Here is an 18,688-nt window from a genome sequence, read left to right as displayed (position 1 = left end):
ACCTGCACTTTTTAAAAGGCCACTAAATTTTGGGTGTTTCTGTTTGAGAGTATGTAAGTGTGAATTAAACAACATTTCTAGTAAATTTTAAGTACATTTGGCCAGCAAGGTATATATATATATTCACACACATATATATACAGACGCATATATACACACACACACACACACACACACACACACACACACACACACACACACACACACACACACACACACACACACACACACACACACACACAGGTCCTTCTCAAATATTTGCATATTGTGATAAAGTTCATTATTTTCCATAATGTAATGATAAAAATTAAACTTTCATATATTTAGATTCATTGCACACCAACTGAAATATTTCAGGTCTTTTATTGTTTTAATACTGATGATTTTGGCATACAGCTCATGAAAACCCAAAAATCTCAACAAATTAGCATATTTCATCCGACCAATAAAATAAAAGTGTTTTTAATGCAAAAAAGTTCAACCTTCAAATAATTATGTTCAGTTATGCACTCAATACTTGGTCGGGAATCCTTTTGCAGAAATGACTGCTTCAATGCGGCGTGGCATGGAGGTGATCAGCCTGTGGCACTGCTGAGGTGTTATGGAGGCCCAGGATGCGTCGATAGCGGCCTTAAGCTCATCCAGAGTGTTGGGTCTTGCGTCTCTCAACTTTCTCTTCACAATATCCCACAGATTCTCTATGGGGTTCAGGTCAGGAGAGTTGGCAGGCCAATTGAGCACAGTAATGTGTGGTCAGTAAACCATTTACCAATGGTTTTGGCACTGTGAGTGCCAGGTCGTGCTGAAAAACTAAATCTTCATCTCCATAAATGAAAAATTTGCTTTCATCCAAAAAAAGTACTTTAGACCACTGAGCAACAGTCCAGTGCTGCTTCTCTGTAGACGAAAGTGGCTTGACCTGGGGAATGCTGCACCTGTAGCCCATTTCCTGCGTACGCCTGTGCACGGTGGCTCTGGATGTTTCTACTCCAGACTCAGTCCACTGCTTCCGCAGGTCCCCCAAGGTCTGGAATCGGTCCTTCTCCACAATCTTCCTCAGGGTCCGGTCACCTCTTTTGCGTTTTTTGCCACACTTTTTCCTTCCCACAGACTTCCCACTGAGGTGCCTTGATACAGCACTCTGGGAACGGCCTAGTCGTTCAGTTCATTTTTGTGTCTTCGCTTGAGGGTGTCAATGATGGCCTTCTGGAAAGCAGTCAGGTCGGCAGTCTTAACCATGATTGCGTAGGGATGGGTACCGAAACCCGGTATTAAACGGGCCCCGGGGCTGAATTTTGAAAGACGGTTGTATCGATAAGCTTGGACGTTATCGGTTCTGCTGTCGGTACTTTTGAAAACACACAAACACACACACACAGAGAGAGAGCAAAACGAAAGCCCTGAGTGATGATGGAGGACAGAACTAAACATTTAAACAGCCTGGTTACACTTTACACTAGATTGTGATAATGTGATTTTATTTTAGATTTTGGCTTCTTTGGCAAAGATTTTGGCTTTAGATTTTGGCAAAGATTATAATTTTTAATATTTATGTCTAGCGCAACTTAATTCCCTTTGCAGCAGTAGCCTACACTGTCATTTCTCCCTATAACTCAAACGTAATGACAGAATCAGCACGGTCGGTGATTGTTGTAAAATACAGTCTAGCTACTGTTGGTAAATTGTGGGATGCGTTTAATAATAAAAAGAGCGATTAAAAGCACAAAAATTTGAGCAAGAGATTGTTCCCAAGTCGGCGCGCTCTCCGAAACAGCCCGCAACGAGACGAGCAAATTACACTTTCGGTTTCACACTCGCGTCTAAACGATCAAATGTACAAACATCTATGTCAAAATGACTGGCTTGGAGAGTCTCTTAAACACAACACAGTTTGTGTCTAAAATGGACGTTGTTATTATGGATAGTTGGGAGAAAATGTAGTTCATCTGCCTATTATCAGTCGCCTATAGATCTGCACATCTGTCTTAAAGACGCAGCAGTGTAAATAAACATGCTGATGAGTTAATGCGAATTAAACAACCAAATGCAAAGAGAAAATCACTCGCAGCTCTTGAATGAATAACTTCAGCTTTAATAAGCATTAATTTATCCTATCTATGATAAACTATGCAGTGTTATTTTACATTTGATTACTAGAATTCTTCCTGAAATTAAAGCATTGTGTAGGCCTATATATTGTGCATCTTTGTTAAGTGTGTGTGTGTGGTGTATATATTTTATATGTAGTATAATCTCAAAAAGTACCAAATAAGAATACCATTAAAGGACCAGACCGATAAGCAGTATCGTTAAGAGTTGTAATACCGTTAAAACCTTAAAGATACCCATCCCTATGATTGCGGTTTTGAGTAATGAACCAGGCTGGGAGTTTTAAAAAGCCTCAGGAATCTTTTGCAGGTGTTTAGAGTTAATTAGTTGATTCAGATGATTAGGTTAATAGCTCGTTTAGAGAACCTTTTCATGATAGGCACATTTTTTGAAATTTTGGGTTTTAATGAGCGGCATGCCAAAATCATCAGTATTAAAACAATAAAAGACCTGAAATATTTCAGTTGTTGTGCAATGAATCTAAAATATATGAACGTTTAATTTTTATCATTACATTATGGAAAATAATTAACTTTATCATATGCTAATTTTTTGAGAAGGACCTCTGTGTGTGTGTATATATATATATATATACACACATATATATATACACACACACTCACTCACTCACCTAAAGCATTACTAGGAACACCATACTAATACTGTGTTTGAACTCCTTTCACCTTCAGAACTGCCTTAATTCTACGTGGCATTGATTCAACAAGGTGCTGAAAGCATTCTATAGAAATGTTGGCCCATATTGATAGGATAGCATCTTGCAGTTGATGGAGATTTGTGGGATGCACATCCAGGGCTGCACGATTAATCGAAATCGAACCGCAATCGCGATTTGGCTTGTCTGCGACTATGAAAGCTCAAAGGCGATTTTAATTAAATAAATAAATGCCCATTGTGTTAGCGAAGGGCGGCTCTGAGATCAGGAGTAAACGCTGCTCCGTCTGAAAGACTGCAAGTTTGAGTCGCTTATAACGTGCTTTTGAAAAAGCAACACGAGTCAAACATCTTCACAAACTAGTGAAGCGTTCATAAACCTGTTCAACAAAAGACGTTTAATAACATGTTTTACCTCACTTCATATCGTCAGTTGAGTGTTTGTGAGCTAATGTGGCTTCTCATCACAGTGAGGCAGACGATGCGTTATTTTATAGTATTCTACATCAATCAGCACTGCATTATACTTTATTATTATGAAAATACCCTTGACTTCTTGAAGAACTCAAATACACCATATTTTGCTGCAGTCGTGTTTATTGTCGTCATGTTTAATCAAAGCGTCTCTATCTTCTGTTTACACCGCGTTAACTTCACATTATGGATTTCCTGAAAACTAACGTCAATTACTTCTCTGAGGCAAATGTGGCGTTTTCCCCTCGAGGGCGCCCTCTGTCTTTCAGTATGAATTAAAAACTTTTGGGTAATCAATAATAAGAATATAATACTTAATAAATTTTAAAACTTGATAAACTTAAAAAATTATAAATTTATTGGACAATCTGTGTTTTTCTTCAATGTACAGGAGTTTTTTTCCCCCACAGTGGATGCACAAGAGGTTCATATTTCATATTAAAGACAGACTGTACGAAATTAATATCACAGATCAACAACAACACACACACACACACACACACACACACACACACACACACACACACACACACACACACACACACACACACACACACACACACACACACACACACACATATATATATCTTTTTTATTTATTTTATTTTATTACAATAACTCCCTAGGCTTAGACCTTTCTAATGTTTTTTAGTCATAGGCTGTCTGCATATTAATAGGTAACCCAGCAGGGTTTTTTTGTAAAATAATTTCTGTAAAATATTACAAATTAGTATTATATTGTTATATTTATTCTGACATACTCTTTTTTTATTAGTAATTATGAAAATGTTATTGTAATGGTAATTTCTTATTTTTAAAAATATTTTTACCAGTAATAATAATCATCATTATTATTATTATTATTATTATTCACATTAATATAAAAACACAATGTTATATATACACACTTTTCATTTGTAAAAAATTATAATAACAATAATCACATTTTAAATCGCAATCGCAATTTTACCCAGAATAATCGCAATTATATATTTTCCCCAAATCGTGCAGCCCTAATGCACATCCAGGGCACGAAGCTCCCGTTCCATCCCCTTCCCAAAGATGCTCTATTGGGTTGAGATCTGGTGACTGTGGGGGCAATTTTAGTACAGTGAACTCATTGTCATGCTCAAGAAACCAATTTGAAATGATTTGAGCTTTGTGACATGGTGCATTATACTACTGTAAATAGCCATCAGAGGATGGATACATGGTGGTCATAAAGGGATGGAAAAGGTCAGAAACAATGCTCAGGTAGGCCATGGCATTTAAACGATGCCCAATTGGCACTAAGGGGCCTAAAGTGTGCCAAGAAAACATCCCCCACACCTTTACACCACCACTACCAACCTGCACAGTGGTAACGAGGCATGATGGATCCATTTTCTCATTTTGTTTACACAGAAATTATAAATCTCATTATGTCTCAACAGAAATCGAGACTCATCAGACCAGGCAACATTTTTCTAGTCTACAACTGTCCTTTTTTGGTGAGCTTGTGCAAATTGTAGCCTCTTTTTCCTATTTGCAGTGGAGATGAGTGGTACTCAGTGGAGTCTTCTGCTGTTGTAGCCCATCCGCCTCAAGGTTGTGCGTGTTGTGGCTTCACAAATGATTTGCTGCATACCTCGGTTGTAATGAGTGGTTATTTCAGTCAAAGTTGCTCTTAATTGCTCTTAAATCATTGTTCATGTCTCATAAATATGGATTACATTTTCCCCCAGCAAAAATGCAAATCGTAAATGTAAAAGTGATGTTTAGGCTATTCTGAAGAATATGAAGAATATGCTGAGTCAACCATAATGCTCTAAATGAATCTTGCATAAATTAATATGATTTTGTACTTCCAATGAGCAGCTTGTGCTTATGCAAGTCTGGCTAGTTGTCAATATAGAGGTTGGTGAAAAAGTTCTGTTAACGTAGTCATGTGTGTAATAACGGGTAAAGTAGGGTTGGGCATCGAGAATCGGTTCCAACTTGGAACCGTTTAAAAAATAACGATTCCATTGGAATCGTTTAGAAAATTTGTTTTCGGTTTCGATCATCGGTTCCAAACGTGCAAGTTTTGGTTACCATGGCCACCTGATTCCCGGTGCTTGCGCGCCCGCTTGCCCTTTAACCATGGAAGCCTGGTAAACGGCGCTCTGAAGTGTGGATTAATTTCACTTTTAAAAAGCCTGGGTCGGCACAGTGGCAGTGCAACTAGTGTTGTCAAAAATATAGATTCTGAAAAGATACGATAGCCTGCTCAGTTTCTACAGTATCGATCCCAGCTGCGCCCTCCTCTCCTCTCCTTCTCTGACCGACAGCGAGTTGACGCACAGCTGCATATTCTCACTCAGCCTGGCTCTGAACACGGCGAACGCGCGTTCTGCTGGACTTTTCCTTACGACAGCGTGTTAGTGTGAGTGTGTGTGATCGGTCTGAATTTCGCGCGGGATCGCACATAATTCTACGAATCCCTCAGATTTCAAGCTCACATCTGAAACGCACACACACACATACCGTAATAAAGCCCCCTCTGACATACAAGTGCAAATATTTGCTTCTTTTTCCAGCTTATTATTGGTCAAATACAATCAACCAAATTCTCAGTGCACATTTTGAAGAGTATTAATGTATTAACATTTTAAACGTAAACAATTCGGGAAGAAATGAAGAATGAGTAACAGGAACAGTGTTCAGGATCCATGAGTGCGGCAGTTCTTAAAGGGACAGCAGTTATTTGTTATTCAAAGTCAAACTACAAAAAGACAAACGATCACACTGCTCTGATCAACGTGTGTAACTTTAATGGTTTTATATGAAACTATTAAATTTTTTGCAAAAAAACATTATCCAATGTTATTTTAAATTTAATTAGCCACTTTGCGTTTTTTAATTCAGTTTCTTATCTGATTGTTAGACCTACCTGAATAAATAAAGCAGTCTTTCATTTATATATTTTATTCTATTTTATTTATTTGTGCTATTTTTTGTAATATGTTTATTTGTTCTTATTTAATTACTGTTTAGTCTTCTTTTTAAAATCAATTTACCATTCGAAATCAAGCTTACTTGTGCTGTGTGTAAGCTATTGCAACACAATTACCCCGTTGTAAAAAATACATTGAGTTAGCAAATATTTGTGAGAAAATTTTAATAGTATTTGATCAATGTTTATATATGAGAAAAAGCTTAAAAACTTTATCATATAAAGTGATCTCTTTTTGATTGCCTAGACTTTTAAAAGAAAAAAAAATTAGATAAAAAATACCTATTGACAGTATATGAAGCAAAAGCTACTTCAGTGTTTTTTAGGAAGGAATTCATACAAGGTGTAAATGTTTGTTAAAATATCGGTCAAGGACCTGTATGAACCTCCCCTGTTTTTCAGGCAGTGGAGAGTTTATGGTAGATTTTCATAGAGCTCAAATGGTTGGGACATCAGCACTTGGAGCGTTGCATAAATTCAAGGTTCTACTTATTACAAAGTAATAAGACCAATACTGCATTACAAATCTTTTTCAAACAATTCAAAAAATCTATTTTTTTTTTTTTTTTCAAACCAAACCAAACATACAGTCAAATTCTATGTGGTCTGTAATATTGGAGAAAAGCCACTCAGACGTTCATAACAGAGCGGATCAAAGCGAGTGGTTTCAATGCATTCCTATGAAATTTAAACTTTTGTCGCAATGGACTGAAAATGCGCCATTGCACACACACACACCATGAATGACAGTTCGGCTGTAAATGCTCACTCTGTGCAGCCGTGAATGAATGACAGTTCGGCTGTGCACATTTTAGTTTCAGTTTTTAACTAGCACCAATTCGGGGCGGGTTGCTTGCTTGAATTGTGGGTTCATCTGCCTATTCTTCTTAATGATAAACAAAACAGTACAGTGACAAACTCTTTGAAATAGGCGCTTTCACATTTCGCTTTGAAACCAATTCCAATTTGAAACGAAATCATCTCAGTCAGCTCATCGCTCTTGTGATAATGAAATCTGACTCTTGCTGTTGGTCTGTGCTGCCGATCATGCTTTATTAAGCAGACACGTTCAGTTTTTATTTGTATTGCCTCTTTTCTATCTCTATTACTATAAAAAATAATGAAAATGATGGTGGGAGCTGTGCCGGTGATGTAACCGGTAGGGGTGGGCGATATCTCGATATTTAAAATATATCGAGATATTTTTTCAACTTGATATGGATTTGGACATATCGTATATATCGATATATTGTTTATATTTAATTCTGATTCCGCCACTTCGCTTGTTTGCCTTCCCTGTGCTGTGCTCGCTCCCGCTCGCGCGTCTCCCGCCTCATTGCTTTTGTTCCCCCTCCCCTCGCGTGTCGTCTCAGTGCACACGGCGGCGTCCGCAACCAGGTGAGGATTAGTTATCATGTTGACAAGCGCGCGCGTTGTTCAGGACTCAGTTAAGAGACCATGTTTTCCTTCTAACACAACTGCTTGCTAAAATTTATAAAGAAATATTAATGTTCATCATAGTTCAAATCGCACGTTTCACCCACAGTCAGGTGATTGACACTGGTGCGAGACGCACTCTCAGTCGCAATCATGCCAGTTTATGATCTGTGTCTAACTGATCGCATGGTTTTCGGTTAAAATGTCAAAATGATCGCATATCATTTGAAAACATTTAAAAAGTATTGCAATATCATTACTATGATTATTTTGTCAGCTTTATCACGGGATTATGATGAACAGGTCTATTCACGTTTTAACCAAGAGGGAAAAACGCAACATCCCGGGTGTCCTGAGACACGCGGTGCTCTTCTGTCAGTTGTAGGCTACTGTACCATATTATCATATAGCTTACCTTCTGACATTCATATTTCGTTCTGTAACTGGAAAAGAAGTGAAATTCAGCTCATGTGTAGCCTACATGATCCGCATGATGAGTTTGAATTTGGTCAAACTCATGACAAACATCACTGTTTGAATTTTGATAAAAATTTAACAGGAAATGGTGTTATGACAAAATCAGTTTATTTATATCTCAGTCATGCCCCCATCTTACTGCAAAATGCTTACTGTTTTACTGTTAAGTGTAAAAAAGGGAGTCTTTGATTCATCTTTTGAAAGCATTAAATAAATGAAAAGAAGGCAATATTATTTATTTTCTTTTACAGTTAAATTATCATTATTTATGTAATCAGGGAGTTTTTTTTTTTTTAAATGTCGCAAAAGCACTTTGTTCCTACATGAACTGACTACCTCTTTGCACTTCAATAAAAAAAGAAAAGAATTTGTGGTATTTGGCATATTTGTTTTTGCTGTAGTTTTTAGGGGGTTATTTTTCCTGTAAAGATATCGAGATATATATCGTATATCGAGATATAGCAAAATATATCGAGATATATTTTTTGCTCCATATCGCCCAGCCCTAGTAACCGGTGTTGAGTCTGAACACAGACTGTCGTAGCAAGTCTAGTAAGAGACAATTTGCATTTGAACCTAGCGTATTGTTGGTATCAACCTCTATTTATCAGCCAATTAAACATTTGGAATCAAATTGTGACTCCCAAGTCAAAATTTAATTGAATCATGGTTCCTTAAGATTTCCTCCCCTTGGCATGCCATCAAAACAACTTTAACGGATTTAGACACAAAAAGTGTCTGTTGCTCAATCCAGCCATATAACAGATCCAGGGGTGATCAATAGCAAATTGGCTTAGGTCTTAAACGTAATCAAGTACCTGGAAATAGTGACTGGCCTCATTCCTGAACACAGCTTATTCAAATGTCTTTTCAGCAGACATGTTGGGCAAGATTCCAAAACACTCCAATAAACCTTGTATAAGCCGCAAAAGGCAGAATGAGAACTTTACCCTCCAGTAGTCTGAACATGTTGTTTAGTGAGAGCTGAGAGGTAATCTGTGGATTATTACTAAGGAAGTTGTTTGAGTTATTACACTAAGCAGCACATAGCTTGTATTCCTTAAGTCTGAAACAACAGGGTTCATTTGCATTTTCTAGCTAATGGACATATGAACTTGAATTTAGATTTAAATCACTGATTTCATGTACAGATTGTGCTGAGCAGTTTAATGATGCCGGATGATGGCTTAACATTGTTAGCAGCAGGGTTGTCAAATGTACCAGTAATACTGGTGCTAGTTGGTATCAGTGTGCCACACGAGTCCTGAAAAAGGAAGCCAAAACATCTTGATTGGATGCAGTATAAGCCATAAACTTCACCCTCTCCATGAAATGTAATGGGACAAAAAAGAACTTAACAACCAAATAACGCTTTGAATATTGCGTATTGAGTACTGAGTATTGATTTAGGCAGTTTTTAGTTAAGTGTTTGTTATTTAAGTTTGGTTTTAGTTAGTTACTTGATGCTAAAAAAATGAGGGTTTGATGTCATGATTGACAGCTGAAATAGACCTTTTTTCACATTTCTGGGTTTCTCAGAGGTGAAGTCATCACAGTTGGGTTATTTTTTATAGTGGTGAAAGACAGGGTTTTTCCTGGGTCAGAAATGGTCTTCGGTGGTGGCTGACCAGACATGGTCAGCCGCACACACACATGCGCGCACACACCAACAGTAAAAGTACCTACCCACGTGATCTGTGAGCCCAATACTGACAATTAGGGCTGAAACGATTAGTCGACAATGTCGTCGATAAAAAATTGTCGACAAATATCTTTGTTGTCGAGTAGTCGTTTGATCGGGCCGGCAATATCGCGATTTGACCGCTACGGCGCTGTGGTGTTAGAGTGTAATGCAGCCCTTATGAATGCTATTGTGGTAGAAGAAAACAAGCACAAATTATGACAGTGCAATAAATTATATAGTGCAAATGAATCCGATGTGTGGGAAAGTTTCACAAAACTTTGAACCAAGAATGTTGTTGTGTGCAATACATTCAAGGGGCGACTTTAACGGGAGCATGACGTGCAGGTTGTAGCACTTAAAGATGAAAAATCCAGCACAAGAGGAGCCGGTGAGAGGAGAGTTCTCCAGCTAAAGCTAACTGATTAGTGGAAAATCTCTTTATTGGAGAAGGCAATACTGCTAATAATAATAGTAATAATATTAATAATAATGATTAAATTATAAATAATAATTACAGTAATGTGATTAATTTTGGATAGAATAAAGCTTGATTGAGTTTAGAAGTCCTTATTGTAACACTATTAGGTATTATAGTCTTATCACTTGCCTGGATTTTGTTCCATATGCTCGAAGACTTACAAAAGGAGATAGGATCGTTCATGTCAGTTACTGTTTCATACTGTTAATTAAAAAATGAGTAAGAATTTTTCAGAAGTCAGCTCAATTGTCATGTAAAAAGATTGTAATTTGTGCTTTACACAAAAAAGTGCTTTATAAATAAAATGTATTATATTATTATTTATTATTATTATACTTTTAATAATAGTTTGCAGATTAATATTTTACCATTCTTTGTGTCCTGAAGTAAATGTCCCGTTTAAGCAGCACCTATTATTAATCACTTTTTTCGTCAGAGGAATTGCAGCTGAATTGTTATTTATTTATTTTTCACCTGGAAGAGAACAGAATATTTAAACAATGCGTAGAAAGCATTTGTGTGTGAATTAAGAGTTGGACAGAAATCTGAGAACTTAGAGAATGACCTGTTTAGTTGGTTAAAAGTTTATTAAAACAACCATTTCAAAAAGCTAAAGTGATTTTCTTTTTTTTATATTATAGTTAGAATATGTATACCTCAATGTTTTAACTAATTGAAAAATCGTTCAAAACTTACAGATTAGTCGTCAACGGCAATGGCAATAATCAATGATTAGTCGATTAATCGTTCTAATAATCAGTAGATTAGTCGATTATCAAAATAATCGTTTGTTGCAGCCTTACTGACAATAAATATAAAATATATTTTTTTTTTTTGCTCATCTAATTTTGATATCTCATCATGTATGATATCTTCATGTTTGTTTCTTTAGTTCCTCGTTTTTACACAGTTTGCATGGTTTACTTATTAATTATTTTGGCAACAATCGTTAAAGTAGCATTCAAAATGTAATATCAAATAGTCTAATTCTCTACCATATACAATTTAATAAAATGATTGGCTATTAACAACTTGTGTTCTGGTTTCACCTTCATTCAAGTCTAAACAAATTTTTGGGGGGTAATTTACTACACATTATCAATACATGAAAATACTGTGGATTGTTTAGACTAATTCTTACTAACCGTTCTTGTTTAATGGGGTAAGCACACTTGCATTCTCATTTCAGAGGTGTTGTGAGTAAATGATTACGCACTGATTCGTGAGTTCAGTATTGGACAGATCAGTTCATTAAAATGAATTGTAGGGCCCTATAATTTCCGCGATCACGGAATCGCGGACGGAATCGCGGAATTGGCATATTAACGCGGAATCTGCATATAAACGCGGAATCTGGTGTTAACGCAGATTTCCCCGGAATTTTACATATTTGTAATGAAATTCTGTGTCTTGTGGGTGGAGAACGCATGTCTGAGGAAAGTGCAGACCGGGGGAAGCAAATCTTCGCGACACAACCCCTCCCGTCATTTCAGCTCGCCCTTCAAAACAATGAAAGTATGGCGAAGTTGGTCTCCACGGCTCTGCTTTCGGCAGCGAAAAAGTAAAGAAACTCGACGCTAACGGCGGTTTCACATTGCACGCGCAGGCGGCGCAGAAGCTTTGCGTATGGAGAGCGGGAGCCACGCGCGCTCGTTGTGCTCAGGCAGCATTGGTCGCGCGCGCAGCTGAACCGCGGCTCGTGTATTGCACAGACAGACAAATATTGTCCATTCTGTCAGATTTTCCGGTGTTCTGCTCGACCCCTGTTATCTCGTGCTTTGATTTATAATGGACACATTAGGCAGCAATGCATATCTGCTGCATATGCGACCGTTTTCCCCTCTGTTCCAAACATATGCATTTAACATGCTGTATATGGGTAGTTTACATGATAAAAGTAACCTTAAAGTTAAAGATAAGCATCTAGTTTTAATAATTTAAAGGGGCCTTTGAAGTTGGGGGACTTCTGGCAGTGTTGTGTTTTCGTGTATTTTTATTTTTCACAGCTCTGATTATCATAATGGTGATTGTTAAACACACAGAACATTTCACTACATGATTTCATGGTGAAATGTGTTATTTTTTCATGTTAATTTTCAGCTTTAAATGTTTTACCTAATAGTACTGTATGTAAAAGATGATTCTGATTATTTATTTATTTTTTAGTTCTTTATTTTTTTTACTTGAAAGAAAAAGCTAATGGAGCACTTTCATTTTAACTTATATAAACTACTATAATGTATTTTACCAGAAAGTTTAAAGCTAATAACCATTAATATTTGACGTACTTGAAGTGCAGTGTTATGTTACATCATATTTGTCCTAAAAAGTAAATGTGATGTTTGTTACCTCAAAAATTTAAGGTCATTCCTATTTTTTGTTTTATGTTCTATTATATTAACATTAAAAGCACACTCTTTTTTCACCAAAATTACAGTAAAGGGTAAAACAAACTGAATTGCCAAATATTTTAACAGAAAAAAGGAATCTGCAAAAATTAAAACGGAAAAAACGGAATTTGGGAAAAAATAAAACGGATTTTATAGGGCCCTAGAATTGGTTCAAATGAGTCATCAGTTCGCGAATCAGACAAAAGCAGACGCGTTATATGTGACTCCAGACTGTTAAGTCATCACAGAAAACACTACATAAGTATATTTTTCCATTTATTTGAAAGTATGGTTTCGTGTGCAAAACGTCTGTCAAAAGAGGTGCGTTTTTTTATAGCACAATTTACATCCAGCAGTAATTCAGGAAAAAATATTGTGCGAACACGCCATGTGGAACATGGATTCAGTTTTCTGACCTTTTACCATTGTGTCAGTTCAGTTGATTTTATATTGATATGTGCGAGTGAGAGAGAGCTAAGACTGTGATCGTTTTGAAGACAGAGAGAGTACGCACGGGCTCTCTGCTCGTTCTCGGTCACTCAGTTAACGCGCGCCCTGTCACATGCATTAGTAATCTACATCAATTTGTAAATCACAATAACTCATCAAATAAGGCTTTGGCGGGACAACTATTTGTTTTGGCGGCCGAAAAACCCGGAAAAACCCTGGTATACATTTGCTCAAACAGCAAAAAACAAAAACAAAAAAACTCCACAAATATAAAAACATAGATGAAAAATAGAGTGAGATTGATAATGGCAGTGAAAAGAGATGAATGTTAATTTTACCATCAATATGGCCTAAAATACATATTGCGATTATACTCTTGCAATAACATATTCTTTTTAGATATGCTATTTCTTTTTCAAAATAATTAATGATATTAATAATGCAGCAGAGTTACTCTTTTTTTAAGAGTAGATCTTTAAATTTGTTTCTCATGCATTTGAAAACGCGCAGTGATGCTGTACTCACTTTGATCATGAAAAATAAAATAATGTGCAGTGCCAATCTGTCATGTAGGCTACATAGAATTATAATGAGAACACAATTATAATGTTGTAAATGATCTGTGGTTTCGTTGCCCGTGTATTAGCGTTGTTGTTAAGGGAAGAGCGCATTCAAAATGAGTTTCGTTTTCAAGTCTGTAAAATACTAGCATGACCAAATTCACTTGCATATTTGCGTACTTTTGGGCATATGTAAATTGTAATAGGCATTAGGGCTGTCAAAATTGCTCAGAAATGACATTCGAATATTCCATCTAAAAAAACACGAATAGTCGAACTATCAAACATCTGGTTGCGCATTTTGTCAATGACACACATTATGTCAATAACAGGACAAATTAATACAAAGAGACATAAATTCTTGTATAGGTATTCTATTTAAGTTTAAACATTTTTGACAATGTATTACTTACACAAAAACAAGTAAATCAACTAGATGAAGCTGTTTATGCGTACATGTGCGATGGACGCTGCTGACGGTCTGGAGCGCACATCATAATGGCCAAGACCGCAGACCTCTCTCTCTCTCACCCTCACCCTCACGCTCTCTGTGGATAACGGTTTAAATTAACCAACCTGGTGCTGATCAAGAGTTTTGTGCAAGCAATTTAAGTTTGCGACTCTTGTCCAAAATATAGCAGGCTTCGTTCAGCGATTGAAAAAAATATTATTAATATTAATTGAATTTTTACAGCATATTGAACGCTCCGAGCGAGCTGTTCTGTGGTAAACATGGAACTTTTCCTTGACATGAAACGGTAAATAATCAAACCAGTGGAAGCAGTGCATTTATCCTTTATTAATTATCTATTCAGTCAGTACAGTAGCCTACACTTTTGTAATGTTTCTGTTTAACGTTAAAATGATGCATGGTATGCTAACTGTATCTTGCATAGCTTGCAATTGCATACAACTTTATCTCGCAGCTCAACAATTTGACCTCCTACCGACCAAAATCCAAAGTACTTCCAGCTATGGCTTTTTAGATTTTGGAGGGTTACAATTGCTTTCTCTTCTGCAGTCGTGCTGGGCTCTGCACTTTCTGCCATCTTCCATGCAAGACGCGTCAACTTTCAGCAGTGACTCCTGTGACTTGTCACTGAACATTCAGGCGTGATAGCGCACCCATGCAAAAATTGGTATTGGTTTAGTATCGGTATCGACTGATACTCAGAATTTTTAATATTGGATTGGTTCTGAAAAAATGGTATTGGTGCATCCCTACACTGAGAGATGCTGTCTGCAAACTAGGCATGTGCCGATATCAATTTTTCATGTTGCGATTAATTGATGAAGCTTTTATCACGGTATACGATATTATCACGATATTGAAATAATTTGCAAAAAAAATTGTCATAGCATAACAGCTTTAAGAACTCTTTTTGTAATAACAAAAATAACTGAATGTTGAAATACAATAATACAATCCACCAAAAATATATACAGCTCTAGAAAAAATTAAGAGAAATCTATGTTAAGTGGTCTCTTAATTTTTGCTGTAAACGTACAATTATCAAACAGATTAAAGTGCAAAAGAATAAGGCTAAAAAGAACAACCGGTAACAAATTACAATAAGGTCTCATTATTTAATGCTTTAACTAAGATTGAGCAATAGCTGCATGTGTTACAGAAAGTATAATGTTTTTGGTAATGTTAGTTAAAGGGGGGGTTGAAATGCTGTTTCATGCATACTGAGCTTTTTACACTGTTAAAGACTTGGATTCCCATCCTAAACATAGACAAAGTTTCAAAAACTCATGTTGGACGTTTGATGGAGTATTTCTGTGTTAAAAATACTCCTTCCGGTTTCTCACAAGTTTCGGAGAGTTTTTTTCGAGTATGGGTCAGCTTGACATGAACAGAGCGGAAGGTCCTTGTATGGGCCGTACGGGCTCTTCTCCCGGAGGCGAGAGAGCAAATGCACGCCCATAAACACTCTCAGCTGCAGATCCAGTCGTCTGTGAACACTTATGTCGTTATAGTCTGCGCTGCGCTCCACTTTATTCCTATGGGTGACGTCGAGCGACTTCAACGCTTCAGCACAGCATTCCGGGAAGGCAGCGCTGCATTTGAACCGATTTGAACGCAGAAATGACGGGAAGCTTCACAACATCGCTTCTGTCGCGACGCAAAGTGGATCTCTACAGTCACTGCTGTCAGGACTTCACCAAATCATACCAAAGAAGTGTGTTTTTGATGGAGCGGTCCCAGCGATAAAGGTTCGGTCCTGCTTTGGAAACAGGCGGTGAGTTAAAATGCTTCAAATGTCTGTGCTGTTGGCTATCGTCGCGTGAGTAAACATCAGTAAACGACACGATCGTGTATAGTTAATTTATCAATGGGGCATGCGATCTATGGTGTGTGTTTAAATACATTTGTTTAGCTGACCACTAACGTTATAGGTGTCAGTAAACTCACCCAAACATAAACCTAGCGTTCTCACAAAGCGTGCTTCGTCGTTCAAATGCGCTAACGTTACTCTATTGTTGGTCTATGTATAACGTTACACTAGTCTGACGTGCAAAACCGGTTTGCTTGCTACTGCTAAGGTTTAGTCGCATACAATAGTCCATAAACCGAATCATGTCCTCATAAACTGCGAGTAAACACACACAAATGTTGACAGGCCACTAAATACAGTACATACCACAGAGACGGCAACGCTGCATTTCGCTGCCTTCACGCTCGCTGTCGTTACTAAGCAACTGGGTAAACAGCTGCTGCTTTAATGACGCAAACAAATCCCAGTTCAGACCCAAATAATATAATATGAACACAACACAGTCCAGCGAAGAAAGGGTAGGGAGAGCAATCGAACTTGGGTTTGGTCCAGGCAATCGAACCAAGTGTGAAAGCATCCTTTGTTTAATATTTGTCCACATTTTTATGATAGAAATGCCACTGTAATTTCTTAGCAAAAGAACATGCGGACATCAGAACATTCAAATTCAGAGCGAGGGTTAGCTTTGTATTTTGAAATCGTGTTGGACAGTTCACATATTTAGAAACGCGTTGATGTATTCCCCTGTGTTAGTGTAGGTTTATAAATGATTTACCTCACAAATTTGGTTAAATGGTGCACATTGTGGCGAACAAACCGATGAATGTTATAAGCAACCCGAACCCACAGCATATTCAGAGATGGAGTTTGAGATGCTTCACGCATGTAAATGATAACAGTTCCCGTGGAGCAGAATGGAGCTGCTCAGAGCCACACACAAGTAGCCTACATGCATGTAAATGAAGCCGGGCATAATTTGTGAATTCGCAATAGCATTATGCTATGGGTTTTAATGGGCTATAGGCAACTCTGGGTTTTAATTCATTATGCAGCTGTCGAAAAAAGTCTAATAATGCGGTTCATGGATTCTTGTCTGTGGAATGCACCACTTCCGGTATTTTGCTGGTTACTCGACATGGGTAAATTGTAATCAAGGTTTTTCCTATTGACTACTTGAATTTAATCGAGGAATTGTGACAGCCCAAAAAGAACCATGCATTATGAGTTTAACCTATAATGCAGAATGCAAAGTTCTTTTAAATGCCTATTTTTACTCATTGCAGCTGCAGAGCAGGAGTCTTCATTTGTATGATCTTATCACATTTTATCTGTGAGTTATTTAGCTATGTTGATATATGTTAGGGTATATGGTTCATTTTGACTCTGAATGTCTGCATATTATTTTGAATAGGCCTAATCTAGTTTTGTGGACTTAAAAAGTTGCATAGCTCAGAATTGGTTCACTTTGAAGATCTTGTTTATGTCTCGAGAAGATAGAGAAACCAAAAGATCTAAAGTAGTTAAGGTTCTAACAGATAAAAATATTCTGTGGTGTAGCCTGTGAATAGCTCTGCTGCTTCCGTAATCTTGATTTACTGAGAGGCACTATGCTGGCATCATTTAACTCTTTAATTTGCCCAGAATTAATTATTGTGTGCATTAAAGGTAATTTTTTTGTACAAAACTGGTGATTGATTACAGGTTTGTCACTTTTTGTCTGCAGTGCTGACTTTAATGCTGGTTTCTGATTAAATGTAATGAAGTAAAGTTTGATGATAAGTGTAGTCTGTTGCCTTAGTTTGATTTTCAAATCAAAAACGCTGCAATTTAATTAAATATATTTACTGGATGTTTCTGAGCGATGCACGGCACTGTGTTCTGAGCATATGATACTCGGAACTGCTCCACACGAACTTCATCTCTGCTCTGAGTTTGGGTCGCTTAGAACATTCATTTAGGAGCACAACATGTAGAGTCCTATAAATTTGCTGACAGAAATGTGAAATCCAGTCAAGACATAAAAGGAAATTAATGTATAATGTAAAATGTCACAGATTTTGGGCAAAATTTAGAAGAATCAATCAACAGTAGGACTGTACAATTAATCAAATTGGGATCTAAAGTAGTATAAAGTAGGGCTGACCCCTAATAGTCGAAGATTCGATGCATCGATATGCAGGACCGGATTCGACCACTGATCTTATGGTCGAATCTTCGCGGGTGTTATGAAACGAGGATCATACCAGTTTGGCAATATGGGGGTGCTTAAAATTAGTGTTATAAAGACGAGTCGCGGCGCTGAGTGATCGCCCCTTTAAGGGCACTGAGCTTCGCACCGGACGTGCCGCACCTTTAGAATTTGAACACACACCGACGACGGCATTCGACGCCTGTCCGTGGCGATTAAATGTATATTTCCCTCAAATCGTGAATGTACGTACTGATTTCACCCTGTGCTACAAGATACACTCATCGTGCAGCTCTTCTGTCAGAAGTCGATTCAAAATAGAGCTCGCGCACGGCGCGTAATGTTCACGTTCGCCTGGTGTGAGATACCCGAGACACGGCGCTGAGCTTCAGTCCGGTGTGCGACCCCCTTCAGGCGCAATCGGCTTAAGAACGTGCATATAAACACACTCAAAGTGTTCTTTTCCTCTCTAGGTAGGTATTTTTTTAGGTTTATTTATCAAAATGTTCTTTT

General features: G+C 37.4%; 1 protein-coding gene across 1 annotated transcript in view; it reads left to right on the top strand.

The window, feature by feature from the left end:
- plekhf2 (pleckstrin homology domain containing, family F (with FYVE domain) member 2) overlaps positions 1-18,688 on the top strand; it is a 45,989-nt gene that overhangs the window by 1,351 nt on the left and 25,950 nt on the right. The window lies entirely within an intron of this gene.

This window comes from Pseudorasbora parva, chromosome 7 (genome assembly GCF_024679245.1).
Source record: "Pseudorasbora parva isolate DD20220531a chromosome 7, ASM2467924v1, whole genome shotgun sequence".
In the NCBI taxonomy this organism is placed as follows: Eukaryota; Metazoa; Chordata; class Actinopteri; order Cypriniformes; family Gobionidae; genus Pseudorasbora; species Pseudorasbora parva.
Note: the sequence above shows the minus strand (reverse complement) of the source record. Positions and strands in the feature narration are given on the sequence as shown.